Source organism: Phyllobates terribilis, unplaced genomic scaffold (assembly GCF_046119375.1).
Source record: "Phyllobates terribilis strain yellow unplaced genomic scaffold, ASM4611937v1 Scaffold_34__1_contigs__length_13252353, whole genome shotgun sequence".
Lineage (NCBI taxonomy): Eukaryota > Metazoa > Chordata > Amphibia > Anura > Dendrobatidae > Phyllobates > Phyllobates terribilis.
The window spans coordinates 7,351,644-7,373,941 of NW_027362794.1; positions in this window are offsets into that span (position 1 = coordinate 7,351,644).

A 22,298-nucleotide genomic window follows, 5' to 3' on the forward strand; every position below is an offset into this window, starting at 1 on the left:
TGGAGAGTGTATTATACTATTTGGAGGAATATGGGCCACATTATACAATATGGAGGGCTGTGGGGCACATTATACAATATGAAAGACTATGGGGAGTGCATTATACTATATGAAGGACTATAGGGAGTATATTATACTATAGGGAGGGCTATGAGGTGCATTATACTATATGGAGGGCTATGAGGTGCATTATACTATATGGAGAACTATGAGGTGCATTATACTATATAGAGAGCTATGGGGAGTGTATTATACTATTTGGAGGAATATGGGCCACATTATACAATATGGAGGGCTGTGGGGAGTATATTATACTATATGGAGGACTATGGGCCCCATTATACAATATGGGGGGCTGTGGGGCACATTATAAAATATGGAGGACTATGGTATGTATTATACTAAACCAGCAAAATGCTGCCTATTCATCGAGTAATTGGATTGTTTATGCCAGAACAAAAATCCTTGTTCTCAGCAGCACATCGGCCGGTGTAAGCTGCAGATGTGCTGCTGATAACATGATGCTGTATGGGGACAGATTGATCTATTAGTGATTGCTCTGTATCCATCATTCTTCCTCAGCTGGTGTAAAGAGGTCGGGAAACAAGCGTCGAACGGCTTCAGTATTGTGGATTGCGCTCGTTTAGCGGCCTGATCTCAGCGCATGTAAATACAAGCTAAATGTTTGTGTGGTGCTGTATGTCAGCATTTGGGACCCCACTTTAAACTTTTCCCCAGGGCCCCACTTTATCTAAAATCGGCCCTGCACCCATTTAAATGGTTCCCGTCCGCTGCACAGACTGGGAGAGAGAGGGGAGACTATTTGTGGCTTATGTAGTGGCGCTCAGTTTTGTGGACATCGGAGGGAAAGTTTTCTTTTAATTTATGAAATTCAATTCATGTGCTAAATTTAAAAAAATAATATTAGTAACAATTCAACTTTATTTTAGTCCTTAGGTTATGGGCAGAAAGAACAGAGGAAGGACAAACGGACACAAAAACCACTCAGACATTGGCCTCTTACATAATGCCGTCTGACGCCGAGTTCAGAGTCCAATGGTTTCAGAAAGCGACCACTTTCCTAATGAGCAGCGAGTAAAGATGATCAGCTCTCCGCCATCACTGACTGTCTGCCAACTGGAGCTTGTCCATCTCTAATCATTCCTGCTCAATGGGGGCGACAATATTTTTACTTCACAGTAATCCCTGACATCTTTTCGGAGTATATTGTATACATAGTGATCTTTATACGGCTGGAGCACTTAGCAAATCAGATGGCATGCAGGTAGCGTTGTGCGAGATCCAGTATGCCGCCCAGCTTCTATCATTAGAGGGTCCTGCTAGAGAACAGCGGCCACACTATTATACTGTGTCCAGAGTTACAGGAGTCTGTCAGATGTGGACTGCTACGTTGCAAAAAATGCTTAATAAGTTATTTTTTTTCAAACTGGATTGATATGCAAAATATTTTTAATAAAATCATTTTCTTATACTTGCAGGGTTTCTGTTTATTCAGTAATGTTGTATCTGTTTTCTCTCACGCTGTGGATGATTGTAAATGAATACAGTTTCCTACATAATCATTGCAGCGGATCAGTTAAAAACAGGTGCCGTATGTGTTGTACCCAGGGCCGGCATCACCACCCGGGCAAGAGCCTGGGCCCTGAGCGAGCAGGGGGCCCACTCATCCTCTGGGACACCAGCGCGCTATGGGGCCCATGAGTCGGTGGGGCCTGATGCCAGCGAATGGGCACTTGCACTGGGCCTTCCCCAGTGCTTTAAACTGTTTGCAATACTTACCTCTCCCTGTTCCTCTGCTGCTCCTCTGTCTTCTGCGTCTTCTTACTCTGTGACATCTCAGGGCAGAGGGCGCGATGACGTCACTACAGAGCGCCCTCTGCTGAGCAGTCCCAGTGCAGAGAGTCGGAAGACGCTGATGAGACAGGCCTGCTTCCAGCAAGGAGCGGTGAGTATTTGATTTTTTTTTTATGTAAGGAGTATTATATGGGGCTCATTATGTATGGAGTATTATATGGGGCTTATTATCTATTGAACAATATATGGGGCTCATTATGTATGGAGTATTATATGGGGCTTATTATCTATTGAACAATATATGGGGCTCATTATGTATGGAGTATTATATGGGGCTCATTATCTATTGAACAATATATGGGGCCCATTATGTATGGAGTATTATATGGGGCTCATTATCTATTGAACAATATATAGGGCCCATTATCTATGGAGCATTATATGGGGCCTATTCTTTATGGAGCAATATATTGGGCCCACTATTTATGGAGCAATATATAGGGCCCATACTGTATGGAGCAATATATGGGGCCCATACTTTATGGAGTAATATTTGGGCTCCATTATTCTGTATGGAGCATTATATGGTACCCATTATGTATGGAGCAATATATGGGGCTCATTTTACTTTATGGAGCAATATATGGGGTCCATTATACTGAATGGAGCAATATATGGGGATCATACTGTATGGAGCATTATATGCGGTTCATTATTCTGTATGGAGCAATATATGGTGCCCATAGTACTGGATGCAGGACCATGTGCTGCCCATAATACTGTATGGAGGACCATGTGGTGTCCATAATACTGTATGGAGGACCATGTGGTGTCCATAATACTGTATGGAGGACCACGTGGTGCCCATAATACTGTATATGGAGGACCACGTGGTGCCCATAATACAGTATATGGAGGACCACGTGGTGCCCATAATACTGTATATGGAGGACCACGTGGGGCCTATAATACTGTATATGGAGGACTACGTGGGGCCCATAATACTGTATAGAGGACTATATTGTCTGCACTGTGCGCTGGGAGGATTCGCCGGTTTCTGAGCTGTTGTAGACTTTACAATAGATATCACTCATGTAATGTGAGAAGTAAGTGAAATCTTTAGCATTGTACTATACCTATATTTCTGTGCATCATGAATCGTGGTAGGTGTGAAAGGGGCCCACTGAGACTTTTGCCCGGGGCCCATGAAATCCTGGAGCCGGCCCTGGTTGTGGCATCTATTTCTTTTTGTACTGGATGCATGAGTTTTAATGGCAAATTTCTTTAAAAAAACAGTGGGATAAACAGTCATCTGAACTTGTCCCTTAACTTACATTGGTCTGTGAGGTGATCTGAAAGAAGAAAATCCAATGCTGACTTCTATAACATTTGGGGTAACTTTCCCGCATTGGTCTCTACATAATCTGTGAATTCAGGGAACTGCTAGATCTGCAGCAGATAAAAGAGGGATTATATCAAAATGCCATCATGCAGACCAGCAAGTGACACATCGCTGGCATAAGGTCCTCTGCCCCGACTTGTTGCTTTTAGATTACATAGCAAAAACCTGATGACAGTTTCCCTGTAATAAAATATCAGAGCTTCTCACATGGGAAATACAGCGGGTGGCAGATACTGGCCTGGAATCCTGCAAATACACAGTACTGCCGTCGCCTATACACTGCATTGTGAAAGGATTTGGCCCCCTTGAGTTAATACTTTGTAGTGCCACCTTTTGCTGCGATTACAGCTGCAAGTCGCTTGGGGTATGTCTCTATCAGTTTTGCACATCGAGAGGCTGAAATTCTTGCCCATTCTTCCTTGCAAAACAGCTCGAGCTCATTGAGGTTGGATGGAGGGCGTTTGTGAACAGCAGTTTTCAGCTCTTTCCTCTGATTCTCGATTGGATTCAGGTCTGGACTTTGACTTGGCCATTCTGACACCTGGATACGTTTATTTTCTAACCATTCCATTGTAGAGTTTGCTTTATGTTTGGGATCATTGTCTTGTTGGAAGATAAATCTCCGTCCCAGTCTCAGGTCTTTTGCAGACTCCAACAGGTTTTCTTCCAGAATGGTCCTGTATTTGGCTCCATCCATCTTCCCATCAATTTTAACCATCTTCTCTGTCCCTTCTGAAGATAAGCAGGCCCAAACCATGATGCTGCCACCACCATGTTCGACAGTGGGGATGGTGTTTTGAGGGTGATGAGCTGTGTTGCTTTTACGCCAAACATATCGTTTTCCATTGTGGCCAAAAAGTTCGATTTTGGTTTAATCTGACCAGAGCACCTTATTCTACATGTTTGGTGTGTCTCCCAGGTGGCTTGTGGCAAACTTCAAACGAGACTGTTTATGGATATCTTTGAGAAATGGCTTTCTTCTTCCCATTCTTCCATAAAGTCCAGATTTGTGCAGTGTACAACTGATTGTTGTCCTATAGACAGACTAACCCACCTCAGCTCTATATCTCCGCAGTTCATCCAGAGTGATCATGGGCCTTTTGGCTGCATCTCTGATCAGTCTTCTCCTTGTTCGAGATGAAAGTTTAGAGCAGTGTTTCCCATACTCCAGTCCTCACAGACCCCACAGATCATGTTTTCAGGATTTCCATAGTATTGCTCAGGTGAGAGAATTCCTGATGCCTTGATGATACTTCCATCACCTATGCAATACTAAGGAAATCCTGAAAACACGACCTGTGGGGATCCGTGAGGACTGGAGTTTGGGAAAAACTGGTTTAGAGGGACGGCCGGGTCATGGTAGATTTGCATTGGTCTGATACTCCTTCCATTTCAATATGATTGCTTGCACAGTGCTCCTTGAGATGTTTAAAACTTGGGAAATCTTTTTGTATCCAAATCCGGTTTTGAACTTCGCCACAACAATATCTCGGACCTGCCTGGTGTGTTCCTTGGTCTTCATGATGCTCTCTGCCCTTGAAACAGAACCCTGAGACTATCACACAGCAGGTGCATTTATACGGAGACTTGATCACACACAGGTGGATTCTAGTTATCGTTACCAGTCATTTAGGACAACATTGGATCAGTGGATTCTAGTTATCGTTACCAGTCATTTAGGACAACATTGGATCATTCAGAGATCCTCACTGAACTTCTGGAGTGAGTTTGCTGCACTGAAAGTAAAGGGGCTGAATAATATTGCTCGTCCCACTTTTCATTTTTTATTTTTTTTTAAAAGTTTAAAATATCCAATAGATTTCATTCCCACTTGTTGATTCTTCCCAAAAAAATATGAATTTTATATCTTTATGTTTGAAGCCAGAAATGTGGCAAAAGGTAGAAAAGTTCAAGGGGGCCAAATCCTTTCACAATGCGCTGTATCTACCACTCGCCGACCTCCCTCTGTGAGAAGCTGATGGTTATTAATTATGGAATACAATGTTTTATTATAGCGGTGAGTGCTGCATTCACTTCTTACACTCATTCATGTGGATTTGTCTGATTAGTGACCTGCACCAGCTTATATCATGGGGCTGCTCAAAGTATAAAAAATTACCAAAAAGGTGTGGTCTGTTTATTTTCTTTTGGTTTCCATTTTTTTTTACTTTTTTTTTTTTTCTTTACCTGGATCTTTCTGTAAAAAATAAATAAATAAAAAATAAAATATAGTCAACCTCTGGTATGCTCTACTACCATGAGATCCCCAGAATAAAGGCAGAATTTAATAAAGGGTTACACATTTATCCAAGACATTGAAAGTTATGGTTAAAAAGGTAAAAAGACTTTTCTTTTTTTGCAGCAAAATTGGCTACAATTGCCCAGCCAGGTTATATTTGCCCACGGCGTCGGACTGGGGAGACTGGGGCCCACCCTACAGCTAGATGCAGATACCTGTTAGCCTTTATCCCCGTTATAGTGGAACCTCGACTGTAAAACACAGGCGGCTCCTGCACATCTACTGTGCGCACAGCACAACTGGGATGGACAATTACGGTAGTTTGCATTAAAGGGCTTCTTTGCTGAAAACAAGTTATCACCGATCCATGGGCTCCTCAGGATTGGTGATAACTTAATGATCGTTTGGGTCCGACCATTGGAAACCGCACTGATCAGAATTGGGAAGTTTTATCCCTGACAGGACACTTTTATCCCCATTTTAAAATGCAGCGGCAGGTGGGATGTCTGACCGCAGATCCATTCATTCTCTTTGGGGCTTCCAGAAAAAAACAAGAGCAGCGCTCGCAGCCATTGAGGGAATGAATGGATCAGTGGTGAAGTCGCACATGCTGCTCCAGTCTAGTGGGGATAAAAGCTCCACATTCTACCAATCGGTGCGGGTCCCAGCAGTCAGACCCCCACCAATCAATACCTTATCACTTATCCTTTGGAAAGGTGATTACTTGTTTTCACAGTAGAATTCCTGTAAGTGCATCTTGTTCCAAGTATTTAATCACAAATCTAAATAAAGATTATTCTCCTAATTAATATCTGAGAGAACAATTGACTGCTATACACAACACAATCCACTTTTTCAAGACCAATAATACCACATTCAAGGGAGAACTAACGCGACACTGTGACCAGACCACATATTACCAGCATAAAGCGACCGAATAATCCCACGTAGAAGGGAGAAATACAGCCACACCGTGACCAGACCACATATTACCACCACATAGTGACCGAATAATACCACATATTGTATAAGGGACAAATATCGCCACACCATGACCAGACCAGATTTTAGCAGCATATAGCGACCAAATTATTCCACATAGAAGGGAGAACTACCGTCACACCGTGACCAGACCCCATATGATCACCACATAGTGACCGAACAATAACACATACGGTAAAAGGGAGAAATAGCGCCACACCATGACCAGACCAGATATTATCAACATAGAGCGACCAAATAATTCCACATACAAGGGAGAAATACCACCACACCATGTCCACACCACATAGTGACCAAATAATAACACATACAGGGATAAATACCACACCATGACCGGACCAGATATTACAACATAGTGACCGAATATTACAATACTGATCATTAATGAAATGTCCTCAGACGCACATTCAGTTGAAACCAGTGGGCCCCCTCTACGTCCTGCTCAGGGTCCTGCCAAGGACCCTGGCCCACTGGATAATCGTCCAGTGTCCCGGTGCTCCAGTCAGACCCTGTTTGCCCACCAAACTCATCCATTTAAATGTCTGATTTTAGAGTTTGCATTGTGTTCCTTTTCTTTGCTTATAAAAACATAATAATTATAGTCTATGGACCTTTTCTGATGCTGATGGTTCACAAAAGAAATTTGAGACATGTTTGATTGTAATCTGATTTGCAGATAAAACTGGCCCATTCAAATGATTGGATTGTAAAAAAAAAGATACATTTGCATCCTTGTTCTGTATGTTTTTCACTGACTAATGTTAGAAGTTTGTGAACCTTCATCACTTTTTTTCTCTCATCAATAGGTGGCAGAAAATGTCATTTTTCAACATGAGGAGAGAAAACTTCCTTCCATCACTTTACCTGATGGGCCCATGTGTCAGATCAGCACAGAAGCAAATAGGCTGCAATTGCTCATTTTTAACTCCTCTTTAGCTCATAATGTGGAGTAACATTGTGTGGATCAGACACACAAAAACTCTGTTCAAAGGTCGGCTTAGGGTTTACTTCATGTACACACAAATTGCCAAAGGCAAATAGAGATCCCTTAATAAAGACCGAAATATAAAACATAACTTTTATTTTGATTATTAGATATAATAACTGAAAAGATAACACACACTTAAAATCACACAGTACTGGATGTTTCTGATAATTCAGCGCTGGGTTATATGAGTCATAACTATTAAAGTGCTTGTGCTTCTGTTATGGCAGTTGTGCATCGAGGGCTTATTTGTCTAATATATTATTCTTCAGAATAAATCACCACCAATAGTGAGTCCTCAATATAATCCTACTCGGTATACACTATTCACTTTATTATGAGGGCTTATTTATCAGGAAATTGGATAAAAGGGATTATGCTATACGTAGCAAGAGAAAACTGCTTCTATGTACAACTGAAACCTACAAACTTTCCTCCAGCATGTTATATGTTGGGGGTTAATTCCTAAAGGGTGTGGTTTTATGTGAATGGCAAAGAGGGTGGGAGGTCATTCACCCTACGTCCCCTCAGGGTGTAGCTGAGCAAGCTTAAATGCTCAGTCACTGTTTTTTTTTCTGTAGTGTGTGGTCTGGAGAGTGAATTTTCCAGGCTGTGTTTGCCAGAGAGCAACACCGAAGGACTGGTGTTTGGGGCACTTCACTGTGCTACTTTGAGTGGGCAAAGCCTCGCTAATGGACTCTGCTATACTTTATCTTTTGTTTTCCCGTTAACCCGGAGAGGGCCTGTTTATTTTTGTGGAACGCTGCTGGAGTTTATGCCATACAATAAACCAGCAGGAAGTTAACCCGAACCGTGTGTCCTGTGCCTGCCTCTGGAAAGCCTAGCAAGTCGCTTTACCACAATTGGTGGAGAATGCGGGCAAGATTCCAGGAACACGTGTACCTGCCATAGAGAACGGTGGATGTCCTGGGTGAAGGCCGTCAGCCAGCCACAGATGTCCGGCAACATGGAGGAGCTTATTAAGCATTTAGTCCAGAGCCAAGCGCAGCAACACCAGCAGCACCTGCAGCAATTACAGCAGCACCGGGAGCTACAGCAGCAGCAAGCTCAACAGGAGACGACCAAACTTGCTGCAACATTTGCAGCAAAAGGCGCAGCAGCAGCACCAGCGGGAGCAGCAAAAGAAGATACAGTTTCTGGCGGATGCCATCCAGGGTAGAGCAACCGCCCCACCCCCTGGGCCGACTGATGACTCACACGTCAGGAAGGCGGTAAGATGGGCCATGCAGAAGATGACCCCTGGGATGATGTAGAAGCCTTTCTGACAGTCTTTGAGAGGGTGGCTGATCGAGATTGACTTCCACAAGAACAGTGGGCAGAGGTTCTGGCACCATATTTGTCTGAGACATGGTTATGACTAAGGATATTTTTGTTCAAAACGCGTAATCCCTTGGATCCACAATTTTAACAGCATGATTTTAAACGAATTCTAATAAACATGAAGTTTTAATACACATTCAGATTCTCATTTGGATGTTTGTTGCTGGATCCCTGTTTTTTGTTGTTGGACTCTGGGAGTCTGGTGACCTTAATCAGAGCTACCCTTCCCCACCAGTTGGTCCCTACCAAATCCGTGGGCGTTCGGTAAATCTATGAGGACGCCAAGCACTACCCCGTGGCCACAGTGACAGTGGGAAAAGAGTGTGGTGCCCAGTCCCACGAGGTCGGGGTGGTAAAGGACCTGATATATCCCGTATTACTGGGATGTGATTTTTCTTTGTTTTGGGACTTGTGGGGAAAGGGAACCGGACTATGTAGCATGGGCCAAAGCTTGGTCCCTAGGGAAGAACCCCCGACGAAGTCTCAAGTGGATGAGTTCCCACTGTGCATCCTTGCTGGCAATGAGGGTGAGATGGTGACCGACGAGGCCGAGCTTCCTGAATTAGATGTGTCCGGAGAGAACTTTGGGACTGCTCAAGTTCGGGACCTGACCTTAAAGGGGGCGTTTGACCAGGTTACTGTATGTAATGGGGTTGCTCAAGAGCCGGGGGCCGACACAAGGTTCCCCCACTTTGCAGTTCAGGGGGAGTTGTTATATCGGGTGGCCAAACTAAGGGGCGGTGAGATAGTGGAACAGCTGTTAGTGCCGGGGCCCTACCGACGGAGGGTATTAGATATGACCCATTCACATGTTCTGGGGGGACACCTAGGGGTCGAGAAAACTCAGGAGAGGATATTGTAGGTCCTGCCCCACCTGCCAGTTAACCACTCCGTCTTCCCACTTCCGTAGCCCACTAATCCCACTACCTGTGATAGAGGTCCCCTTTGAGAGGATTGCAATGGACCTAGTGGGGCCCTTAGTCAAATCAGCCCGGGGCCACCAATACATTTTGGTGGTCATGGACTATGTGACCTGGTATCCAGAAGCGGTACTGCTAAGGAACTCATCGACTAAGTACATAGCCAGAGAACTTGTCAATATATTCACCAGGAGCGGTCTGCCGAAGGAAATACTAACCGATCAAGGGACCCTATTCATGAGCAAGGTAATGAAGGAGCTGTGTAAGGTCCTACAGATTAACCAGTCCATTAGACTCAGGATGACAACCAGACGAAAATGACAAATGAACTCCCAACCAGTCACAAAAAGCATGCCAAAAGCGAGCCACAAACTGAGGTCCTCTATCACAAACAATATCCGTGGGAACGCCATGGAGCTTGACAATCTCCTTAACAAACGCCTTAGCGAGTGTCTTGGTGCAGGGCAACTTAATGAATGGAACCAAATGACACATCTTACTAAAACGGTCTACGACCACCCAGATGACAGTAAAACCCTCAGACACAGGAAGATCAGTAATAAAATCCATAGAGAGATGCGTCTAAGACGCACTAGGAACCTCCAGAGGGCAAAGCAACCCCGCAGCAGGAGTATGTGAAGCCTTTAACCTGGCACACACAGTACACTGACGCACCCACTTGATGACTTCCTTCTGCCATCCAGGCCACCAAAAACTGCGACTGATAAGTCTCTTGGTCTCCGAAACTCCTGGACGACCTGCCAACCGAGACTCATGACACTGCACAAACAAATCTTTCCTAAAGGCTCTAGGCACGAACAACCTCCCATGGGGAGTGTTAGATGGAGCATCATCTTGAGCATTCAGAATCCCATTCTCCAAATCGGAGTCCAATGCCGCCACCACAACTCCTTTCTGCAAAATGCTCTCCTGCTCCTCGGCACTGACCGTAGGAGAGAAGTTGCGAGATAAAGCATCGGCTTTAACATTCTTAGTACCAGGGATATAGGTAACAGAAAAATGAAACCGAGAAAAAAAAAGTGCCCACCTAGCTTGACGGGCATTCAAGCGCTTGGCAGCATCCAGATAGATCAAATTCTTATGATCTGTGAAAACATGAATAGGAAATCTAGCGCCTTCCAAAAAATGACGCCAGTGTTCAAACGCAAGTTTAATAGCCAGAAACTCCCGATTTCCAACATCATAATTCAGTTCGGTTTTCGAATTTTTTTTCGAAAAGAAGGCACAAGGATGTACTCCACACTTGTTCTCCTGAGACAAAACTGCTCCGACCCCCACTGATGAAGCATCAACCTCGACCAAAAAAGGTTTGGTCTCATCAGGCTGTATAAGGATAGGGGCAGAACTGAACCTCTCTTTGAGATACTCAAACGCTTCAATGGCCTCAGTAGTCCACTGGGTCGTATTCGCACCTTTCTGGTGAGATCGGTTAGAGGTTTAACAATTACAGAAAAATTCTTAATGAATTTCCTGTAATAATTGGCAAAACCCAAAAACCTCTGTATAGATTTCAAACCAATAGGCCTAGGCCATTCCTGCACAGCCTGAACCTTCACAGGGTCCATCTCAAAGCCCTCGCTGGAGACAATGTAGCCCAAAAAACTAATTTTCTGCACAGCGAACTCACATTTCTCCAGCTTAGCAAAAAGTGAATTATCACTCAATAACTGCAAAACTTCACGTACGCTCTGCCAATGGGACTCCAGATCTGGTGAATAAATCAAAATGTCATCCAAATACACAACCACATTCTTACCAATCAAAGGTCTCAGGATGTCATTAATAAGATTCTGAAAAAATGCAGGTGCATTGGTAAGACCAAAAGGCATCACCAGATTCTCAAAATGACCTACCGGAGTGTTAAAAGCAGTTTTCCATTCATCACCCTCCTTCACACGTAACAAATTGTATGCCCCTCGGAGATCAATTTTTGAGAACCACTTGGCCCCCACTAACTGGTTAAACAAGTCAGGAATTAACGGCAATGGGTAGGAATTGCGTACAGTAATCTTATTAATTTCACGAAAATCCAGACATGGACGCAAACCGCCGTCCTTTTTTTTAACAAAGAAAAATCCGACTGCCACAGGCGACTTAGAAGGTCTAATGTGACCAGCAGCCAGGCTAGTTTGTATGTACTCCTCCAATGCCTTTCTTTCAGGGATAGTCAGATTAAACAAGCGACTTTTGGGAAGAGTAGCACCTGGAACAAACTCAATGGTGCAATCATAATCCCTATGAGGAGGTAAAACTTGCGACTCCTCCTCCGAAAAAACCCTCCAAAAATCTTGAATAGGTACAGGTAATTCACCTTTTTCCACAGCCGCAATGCGACCATAACAACATTTATCATAGCACTTCGGACTCCAAGACTTTAATCACATTAGTAGACCAGTCCAACAAAGGATTGTACAGTTTTAACCAAGGCAATCCTAGAACAACTGGAGAGGGCAAATTATCCAAAACAACCAAATCGAAAATGTCTTGGTGAACACCATTGATAGTGAGAGGAAATGCAGCAGTTTTGTGAGTAATACATTTCAAAGGAGTGTTATCAATTGCAACCACAGAAATAGGAGATGACAAAGGTTTGGATTTCATTTTAAGTTTTTCCAAAAACCCTTTATCAATCACATTAAGTGTTGAACCACAATCCACAAATACCTGAAATTCAATCAAATCTCCCTGCAGAGTAGTACACCCAGAAAGGAACACTCCTGCAGAGCGTAAACAAGCTATACGGGCGTAACTGACCTTTTTTTTTCTTTACTTAAACGACGCTCACAATACTTAATCAAAAGGTCAGCTTTACCAAAATAAAGACACAAACCTTCAGCGAATCTCCGATCTCTTTCCTGAGAGCGGAGTGACATTGCCCCAAGCTCCATTGGTTCTCCGCTGTCAGAGCAGATTTTCTGGAAAGTATGACCTGAAGTTACAGGAGTTTTTACATCATTGACCCTGGACCTTATTCTCCTGTCCACACGAACAGGTAACTGCATAGCTTCTTGCAGAGTCTCAGGTGCAGGGAATGCAATTAGCAAATCCTTAACCCTTTCACTCAGACCAGCAAGAAATAAACTTTTCAGCGCCGAATCATTCCACTTAACTTCTGAAGCCCATCTCCTGAAGTGTGTGCAATAAATTTCAACATCATCTGACCCCTGATTCAAACGTCTAAGTTCTGATTCAGCAGATGAGATTCGATCAGGATCGTCATATAATAGCCCCATAGCAGAAAAAAATTCCTCAACAGAACTTAAACACGGATTATTAGGTTGAAGAGAAAAGGCCCACCCCTGTGGTTCTTTGCGCAAAAGTGACATAATAAAACCAATGCGCTGTGATTCATTCCCAGAGGACCTCGGTCTCAAACGAAAATATAACAAACAAGCATTTTTAAAAGAAAAAAAATCTTGCTGTTTACCATAAAAAATATCAGGCAGTCCTACCTTCGGTTCCACAAAATGCGCTCCAGGACAGCTACTCACGTGTTGCTGAAGCTCGGCCACCTCCAGAGACAATCCCTGCAGGCGTTGAGCCAACTCCTGGATGGAAACCATATTGATCCCCGAATTTCTTTCCTTTTAGTTTTTTTTTGGGCTGGACTTACTGTTATGATCTGCAACATAAACTAAGGAAAGAATGGGAAAAGCTGTCCCTACAGTAAGACTAAGCTGAATCCCTACAATGTAGCGGGCAGCCTGTTCCTTGTGAACAGACCCGCCTTCGTCCTCGGCTAGTCTGAATGGAGACCTATAGAATAAAGGGAGGGGTCCCTAAAAGAACTAAGGACTGGGACAAAAATGGGACACCTCCTAACAGAAGTTGTTGCAGAGCAAAAAGACAAACTGACAAAAAGTACTAGAGGTCCCAGAGGACCAAGCAAACTAGACAGATAGGCACCAAAGCACCTGGCTAGAGAGACAGGCAAAAAACACTGAAGTCCAGCAAAGCCAGAAGGGCGGAGCTGGAATATATAGGCAGCTGGTCACGTGACCGCAAAACACAAGATAGCAAAAACTAATAGGAGGGTTCTAACAATTGCAGTTGTTGCCTATTTGGAGGTTATAGACTCTAACAATGAAGCCCATGTTGGATTTCTATTTGGAAAGGCTAAGCTGGCTCCTAAACCTGAACACACCAAACCCAGACTTGAGCTCTGTGGAGCTGTACTAGCCATCGAGATTGCAGACTTCATGCAGAATGAACTAGCTATTCACGTGGATGACACAAGATTCTACACAGACAGCAAGGTTGTTCTGGGCTACATATACAACCAGACAAAACGCTTCTATGTCTATGTCAGTAACCGCGTTGAAAGGATCAGGAAATCCTCTAAACCTGAGCAATGGAAGTATGTTCCATCACATCTTAACCCTGCTGACATTGCTACTAGGCCAGTGTCTGTTGGTGCCCTCGCAAACTCTTCTTGGTTAAAAGGACCTTTGCGGCCAGTGTGAAGAGACTGCTGTTGAAGACAGCTTCAGTCTTCAGGATCCAGACGTTGACCCAGAGATCCGTCCTGATGTCAGCACCCCCATTGCCAAAGAGAAGGTTGGCTTGGGCTGGCAGCAATTTGAACACTTCTCCAGATGGACAAGGCTTGTTTGCGCCAACACATCTGGAACTTGAACTTGGAACTTTCAAGAAACTTTTGGACTGCGAAAAACACTCATTCTGATTGCAACCAGGAACTGTAACCACTGGATTACAATTGGGTTGGAGACAGTTTGGCCTAGTGCGGCTTCTCCAATCCGAAGATGGGCATCCTTTGGATTGCTTCAGGAACTGTTATAGACATTCGCCTACATCGTTTGTTATATGTTATTGTTGCATTGCATGCATTGTTTGTCTTTCAGGTTGAGGTATCCCTCAGTACTTCAGGAAAAAAAACCCACCTCAAGACTGTTAATATAGTGAAATCCAGGGATTTCAGACGGGGAGTGTGCTGTCCAGCTTTTTGTTTGAAAAGACTTTCATCCATTTGGGGCATTACCTAATGTTACATGATTATTGTATTGTTGTACTTTGCTGCCATCTACTTGCCGTTGTTATAATACTGTATGTTATAACATGCATTATTCTTGTGTTTTACCCACAAACCCCTTCGGTCTGTAACTCCTCCTATCTCCTGCTCAGCACTTCCTTCTTCTTCACATCCATCTTGACTACTCATGCTGCAGGACTGGAGAAAGGATTCTCTTGTTACCACTTTACCTGGCGCTTCTAATACCTACAATTCCTACCCTTTCCTCATCCTTCACTTTCCCTCATCTCACCTCATCAAGAACTGTAAATAAATCTGTTGAATTCATCACTGCATCATCATTCCGGATTACCACGTGCAGTTCATGAGGAACAGGAGCGCAGGTCAGTGAGTTAGTAGAGAAGTAACCTGGCACTCAGAAGACTCATGGGTTCTTTTATAGTTTTTAATAAAGTAGTGCAGAAAAATAAACAACAGACGTTTCGGTCACATTAGACCTTCATCGGTGTACTACAAAAATAAAAATGGCAGTAAGTATCATATAGACATGTATAAATAATACAGATGTGACCAAACATGATCAAATCAAACCAATTAGTCATGAAAAAGTGCTTAAAGGGAGTACAACATGGGAAAAAAAGGATGGGAAGGGGAGGAGGATTAGGAGAGGGAATGGTGGCAGATCCTGAAATCTTATAAAAAGGAACCTACCAGTTAGCAGAAGTGGGTATATTAAAGCAGTAGCCTATTAGGTTCTGTAAGCTGTGGGGATAAAAATAAAGGCATAAATGCCATGGACCAAGGCTATTACTAGTATGGAGAGTGAGGGGATTGTCCCTATGAAGTTACCTGTAGATGTGATGTATGGTAGCCGGACACGGTGTCCACCGTTTGTCAGGAGGTGCTATGAGGGACTGAGGACCTTATGGGTCTTAAGTAGGTAGTGGAGAGGGTTAAAGGTCACTCTCTGGGCTGATCATTGGTAGCAGTGGGATTAGAGCGCGCATATAACAATCAGAAGGACCTGAGAAGCGGAAGTAGCGTCATTTGACGTTCTTTAAGGTCCTACAACGAGAAGGGCCGGTCACGTGACCGGAAGTGACGCGCGAGTGCATTCCACGCTATGTTGTATGCGTTCCACTGCATAAGAGTAGCGCTGGAGACAGTTTGGTAGGATGGAGGGATGTGATAGGATCAGGAGGGTAGGGGATCAGGAGGGAGGAACACCAATTAGGATGGGATCTAAAGAAAATGAGAAAAAGGGTATAAATAGCGTGATCATAGTATGCATCATTAAACCAACATAGAATAATATAGATCATATCAGCAAGGCATCGCATATTTCAAGACATCAGAGTAATGATTACAATAACAGGGTATCCCATATAGGTCAATATGATAATGACAACTGAGTTAGTAGTCCCTTGGATAAACGGTATTATATGTAGAAAATCAAGGGTCCCTGTTAAATGCCATAGTTAAGCCCATGTTCAATATGATTGCATGAGCTAATTGATAACTAAGTGAATGAGCTAAGATCATATTCTTTATTGAGTCGTTTAGGGGATAGTGATTGTAGCTCATGGATCCAAAAAGACTCCCTGCGTTTTAACAAACGGATTCGGTCTCCTCCCCGTCTGGGAGGGGGGACATGTTCAATCACCTGGAATCTGAGTTGTGACACCAGATGACCGTCTGTCACAAAATGTAAGGGAACTGGTAAGAGTAAATTTTTACAACGTATTGTTGATTTACGCTTAGAGATCCTATCTTTGATACACTGAGTAGTCTCCCCCACATAAATCAGGCCACAAGGGCATTTTGAAACGTAAACCACGTAAGAAGAGTTGCATGTGAAATAATCCCTAATTTTATACTGTTTGCCTGATTGTGGGTGATAGATAGTATCTCCCCGGATAATGTTATTGCATTGGTGACATTGTAAACATGGAAAAGTCCAATGTTTCGGTGTGGATAGGAATCTCTGTCTTGGTTGAGTGTTAGTGGTACCGATGTCTGAGTGGACGAGTTGGTCACGGAGGTTGGTGGATCTTTTATAACATGGTAAGAACGGGACCTTAAATTCTGGAACTGTTGGATAAGCTGTTTTCAATATGTTCCAGTGTTGTCTGATCTTTTTATGTAATATTGAAACCATAGGATGGTAAGTATGGACGAATGGTATGCGTTTGTTAGAAGTAAGACGAGTGCTTGTAGTGGGCTCTAAGGCTCGAGATAACATGGCTGGTGGATAACCTCTGTCAAGAAATTTTTCCCTCATCTCAGTGATCCTGACATCCTGTGTAGAGGGGTTACTAACAATGCGTTGAACCCGGTGGAATTGGGATCTGGGTACTGAGGTAAAGATGGATTTCGGGTGAAGGCTCATGTAGTGTAGAAGACTATTTCTGTCTGTGGGTTTCACATACAAATCAGTAGAGAGGAAGCCCAGCTCATATTTGATGATGGTGGTATCAAGGAAATGAATAGATTGTCTACTGGAAGACATGGTGAAACCAAGACCATCCCAGGATGAGTTCAGAATTTCAAAAAATTGTGTCAAAGTCTCCATGGGCCCTGTCCAAATGCAGAAAATGTCATCTATGTATCGCTTCCATAACCTAGAGTGGGTCTTGAATAGTGGATTTGTGTATACTACCTCTTCCTCAAATCTTGACATGTAGCAGTTAGCATACGGGGGGGGGGCTACATTAGACCCCATTGCGGTACCCTGTTTCTGTAGGTAAAAAGTGTCTTGGAATAAGAAGAAATTTTTAGATAGGACCAAGGTTAAAAGATCTAGGCAGAGGCGGTTGAACTTTGGTGGTGTATGGGAAATATCCAGTAGGTTTTTTACACAAGTGATCCCTTTCTCATGTGGGATGGAGGTATATAGGTTATTGACATCAAATGTGACTAATAAGGATTCTGGGTAGATCTTTGCGATCTCTTTAATAATAGTGAGGAAGGCTCCTGTGTCAAGGATGAAGGATATGGTCTGTTTAACCAAAGGGGTCAATATTTTTTCCAAGAAAATCGCTAAAGGTGATAGAATGGAATTAGTGGCAGCGACTATCGGACGGCCCGGGGGGTTTTCGAGATTCTTATGAATTTTCGGTAAGGTATAAAACACTGGAGTAATTGGGAAGGTATTGGTTAAGAATTCACAGGTTTTGTTGTCAATTGTTCCCTTAAGGCAATGATGTTCCAGGGTTTTGGAGATAGCCTCCTTAATAGTGGAGGTGGGGTCGTGTGTAAGTCTCTCATAAACTGAGTTGTCGTCTAGTTGTCTATGAATCTCATTCAGATAGGTGGATTTGTCCATTACTACTATCGCCCCGCCCTTGTCCGCTGATTTTATGATAATGGAAGAATCAGATTGGAGTGTTTTTAGTGCTTGTCTGTCCAAAGAGGACAGATTCTGTTGGTAATGTAACCGGCCTAAATCAATATCTGATCGTAATTTTTGGAAAAATTGTTTAATAAAATCGATGAAAGTTTCTGCAGCATGGTAGTTCTGGGGGGGTCGATAAGTACTTTTATTCTTTAATCCTAGGCTAGCCGCTGTGATGCTGACTGGATTAATGATAGGTGTAGTGGTATTGGGAATAACCTCCTGAGAAAAGTGAGCCTTGAGTCTAATAGATCTGAAAAACCTTTCTAAATCCATCTCTAAACCAAAAGTATTACACTTGTAAGACGGGCAGAAAGACAGGCCTTTCTGTAACACCGATAGTTTCGCTATGCTGAGGGATCGTGACGAAATGTTCACAACTAATGGGGTCATACCTGGGAGCGTGTAACCCTGACGAAGCTCCTGTCGACAACTGTTGGTACCGCCTCTCCTCGTCCTCCTCTTTTTCGGTTGTACTTCTTCCGAAAACCTAAATAATGAGTAGAGGTGGATGGGTGATTTGGTCTGTCCAATTCCGAGCCAGAAGAGGAAAGGTCGGTGGAGGAGTGACCCGGTTGTCCCGGACCACGTCGTGTGCTGGAGAAGTCACGCCATTTGTATACTCGATCCTTCTGGTAGTCCTCTGCGTCACGGATGAATTTCAGTAGTTTCCTGTTTTCAGTATCCTGTCGGTGTTGTTCCAGGTTCTGATTTACCTTGGTCTTTAGAGAATTCAATTCTTCTATGGAGATCGTGGATGCTAGTTGAGTTTCAATGCTAGAAATCTGTTCTTTGGATGCCATGATTTCCTTCTGTAAGAATTCAATCGTTAAAGTCATGAGATCAAACGAGCATTTGTTTAAAATAAGTTCAAACTTTATGCAATAGTCCTCTTGGTCATAGAAAAGTGTAGGGTGTAATGGGACTCTAAGTCCCCTTGGAATACGTTGGACTCTGACGTAATTAGAGAGTGTGGCACAATGTAGTTCAAGATTAGTACCGTGGCGTAACTCCTTTTCCCAATCTCTACCTCTCGTCTCCTTCGGCGGTTCCTCCCTCCTGATCCCCTACCCTCCTGAACTCCTATCCTGATCCTATCACATCCCTCCATCCTACCAAATGGTCTCCAGCGCTACTCTTATGCAGTGGAACGCATACAACATAGCGTGGAACGCACTCGCGCGTCACTTCCGGTCACCTGACCGGCCCTTCTCGTTGTAGGACCTTAGAGAACGTCAAATGACGCTACTTCCGCTTCTCAGGTCCTTCTGATTGTTATATGCGCGCTCTAATCCCACTGCTACCAATGATCAGCCTAGAGAGTGACCTTTAACCCTCTCCACTACCTACTTAAGACTCATAAGGTCCTCAGTCCTACCTGGGCACCACCATCACCTCAGGAGTGCGGTAGCTTTCATCTATTCAGGTCAGTGAGTTGACGCTATATGCCACTGCTGATCCGTGTCACATCCCTCAGACACATCTCGCCCCACGTACATCGGTGGCAGAATATCCTCCATACAGTATTATGGGCACCACATGGTCCTCCATACAGTATAATGAGCCCCATATATTGCTCCATTCAGTATAATGGACTCCATATATTGCTCCATAAAGTAAAATGAGCCTCATATATTGCTCCATACAGTATGGGCCCCATATATTGCTCCATACAGTATGGGCCCTATATATTGCTCCATAAATAGTGGGCCCAATATATTGCTTGATAAAGAATAGGCCCCATATAATGCTCCATAGATAATGGGCCCCATATAATACTCCTTACATAAAAAAAAAATCAAATACTCACCGCTCCTTGCTGGAAGCAGGCCTGTCTCATCAGCGTCTTCCGACTCTCTGCACTGGAAGTGCTCAGCAGAGGGCGCTCTGTAGTGACGTCATCGCGCCCTCTGCCCTGAGATGTCACAGAGTAAGAAGACGCAGAAGATAGAGGAGCAGCAGAGGAACAGGGAGAGGTAAGTATTGCAAACAGTTTAAAGCACTGAGGAAGGCCCAGTGCAAGTGCCCATTCGCTGGCATCAGGCCTCGCCGACTCATGGGCCCCATAGTGCGCTGGTGTCCCAGAGGATGAGTGGGCCCCCTGCTCGCTCAGGGCCCAGGCACTTGCCCGGGTGGTGATGCCGGCCCTGGGTACAACACATACGGCACCCGTTTTTAACTGATCCGCTGCAATGATTATGTAGGAAACTGTATTCATTTACAATCATCCACATCGTGAGAGCAAACAGCTACAACATTACTGAATAAACAGAAACCCTGCAAGTATAAGAAAATGATTTTATTAAAAATATTTTGCATATCAATCCAGTTTGAAAAAAAATAACTTATTAAGCATTTTTTGCAACGTAGCAGTCCACATCTGACAGACTCCTGTAACTCTGGACACAGTATAATAGTGTGGCCGCTGTTCTCTAGCAGGACCCTCTAATGATAGAAGCAGGACGGCATACTGGATCTCGCACAACGCTACCTGCACGCCATCTGATTTGCTACTGTAAGTGCTCCAGCCGTATAAAGATCACTATGTATACAATATACTCCGAAAAGATGTCAGAGATTACTGTGAAGTAAAAATATTGTCGCCCCCATTGAGCAGGAATGATTAGAGATGGACAAGCTCCAGTTGGCAGACAGTCAGTGATGGCGGAGAGCTGATCATCTTTACTCGCTGCTCATTAGTAAAGTGGTCGCTTTCTGAAACCATTTGACTCTGAACTCGGCGTCAGACGGCATTATGTAAGAGGCCAATGTCTGAGTGGTTTTTGTGTCCGTTTGTCCTTCCTCTGTTCTTTCTGCCAAAAGATCCTCACCCATAACCTAAGGACTAAAATAAAGTTGAATTGTTACTAATATTATTTTTTTAAATTTAGCACATGAATTGAATTTCATAAATTAAAAGAAAACTTTCCCTCCGATGTCCACAAAACTGAGCGCCACTACATAAGCCACAAATAGTCTCCCCTCTCTCTCCCAGTCTGTGCAGCGTACGGGAACCATTTAAATGGGTGCAGGGTCGATTTTAGATAAAGTGGGGCCCTGGGGAAAAGTTTAAAGTGGGGTCCCAAATGCTGACATACAGCACCACACAAACATTTAGCTTGTATTTACATGCGCTGAGATCAGGCCGCTAAACGAGCACAATCCACAATACTGAAGCCGTTCGACGCTTGTTTCCCGACCTCTTTACACCAGCTGAGGAAGAATGATGGATACAGAACAATCACTAATAGATCAATCTGTCCCCATACAGCATCATGTTATCCACCGGGCGATGTGCTGCTGAGAACAAGGATTTTTGTTCTGGCATAAACAATCCAATTACTCGATGAATAGGCAGCATTTTGCTTGTTTAGTATAATACATGCCATAGTCCTCCATATTTTATAATGTGCCCCACAGCCCCCCATATTGTATAATGAGGCCCATAGTCCTCCATATAGTATAATACACTCCCGATAGCCCTCCATATAGTATAATGCACTCCCCATAGCCCTCCATATTGTATAATGTGCCCCACAGCCCTCCATATTGTATAATGTGGCCCATATTCCTCCAAATAGTATAATATATTCCCCATAGCCTTCTATATAGTATAATGCACCTCATAGTTCTCCATATAGTATAATGCACCTCATAGCCCTCCATATAGTATAATGCACGCCCCATAGTCTTTCATATTGTACAATGTGCCCCACAGCACTCCATATTGTATAATGTGGCCCATATTACTCAATATAGTATAATATATTCCCCATAGCCTTCTATATAGTATAATGCACCTCATAGCCCTCCATATAGCATAATATACTCTCCATAGTCCTCCATATAGTATAATGCACTGCCCCATAGCCCTCCATATAGTATAATGCACGCCCCATAGTCTTTCATATTGTACAATGTGCCCCACAGCCCTTCATATTGTATAATGTTGCCCATATTACTCAATATAGTATAATATATTCCCCATAGCCTTCTATATAGTATAATGCACCTCATAGTCCTCCATATAGTATAATACACTGCACCATAGCCCTCCATATAGTATCATACACTGCCCCATAGCCCTCCATATAGTATCATACACTGCCCCATAGCCCTCCATATAGTATCATACACTGCCCCATAGCCCTCCATATAGTATCATACACTGCCCCATAGCCCTCCATAT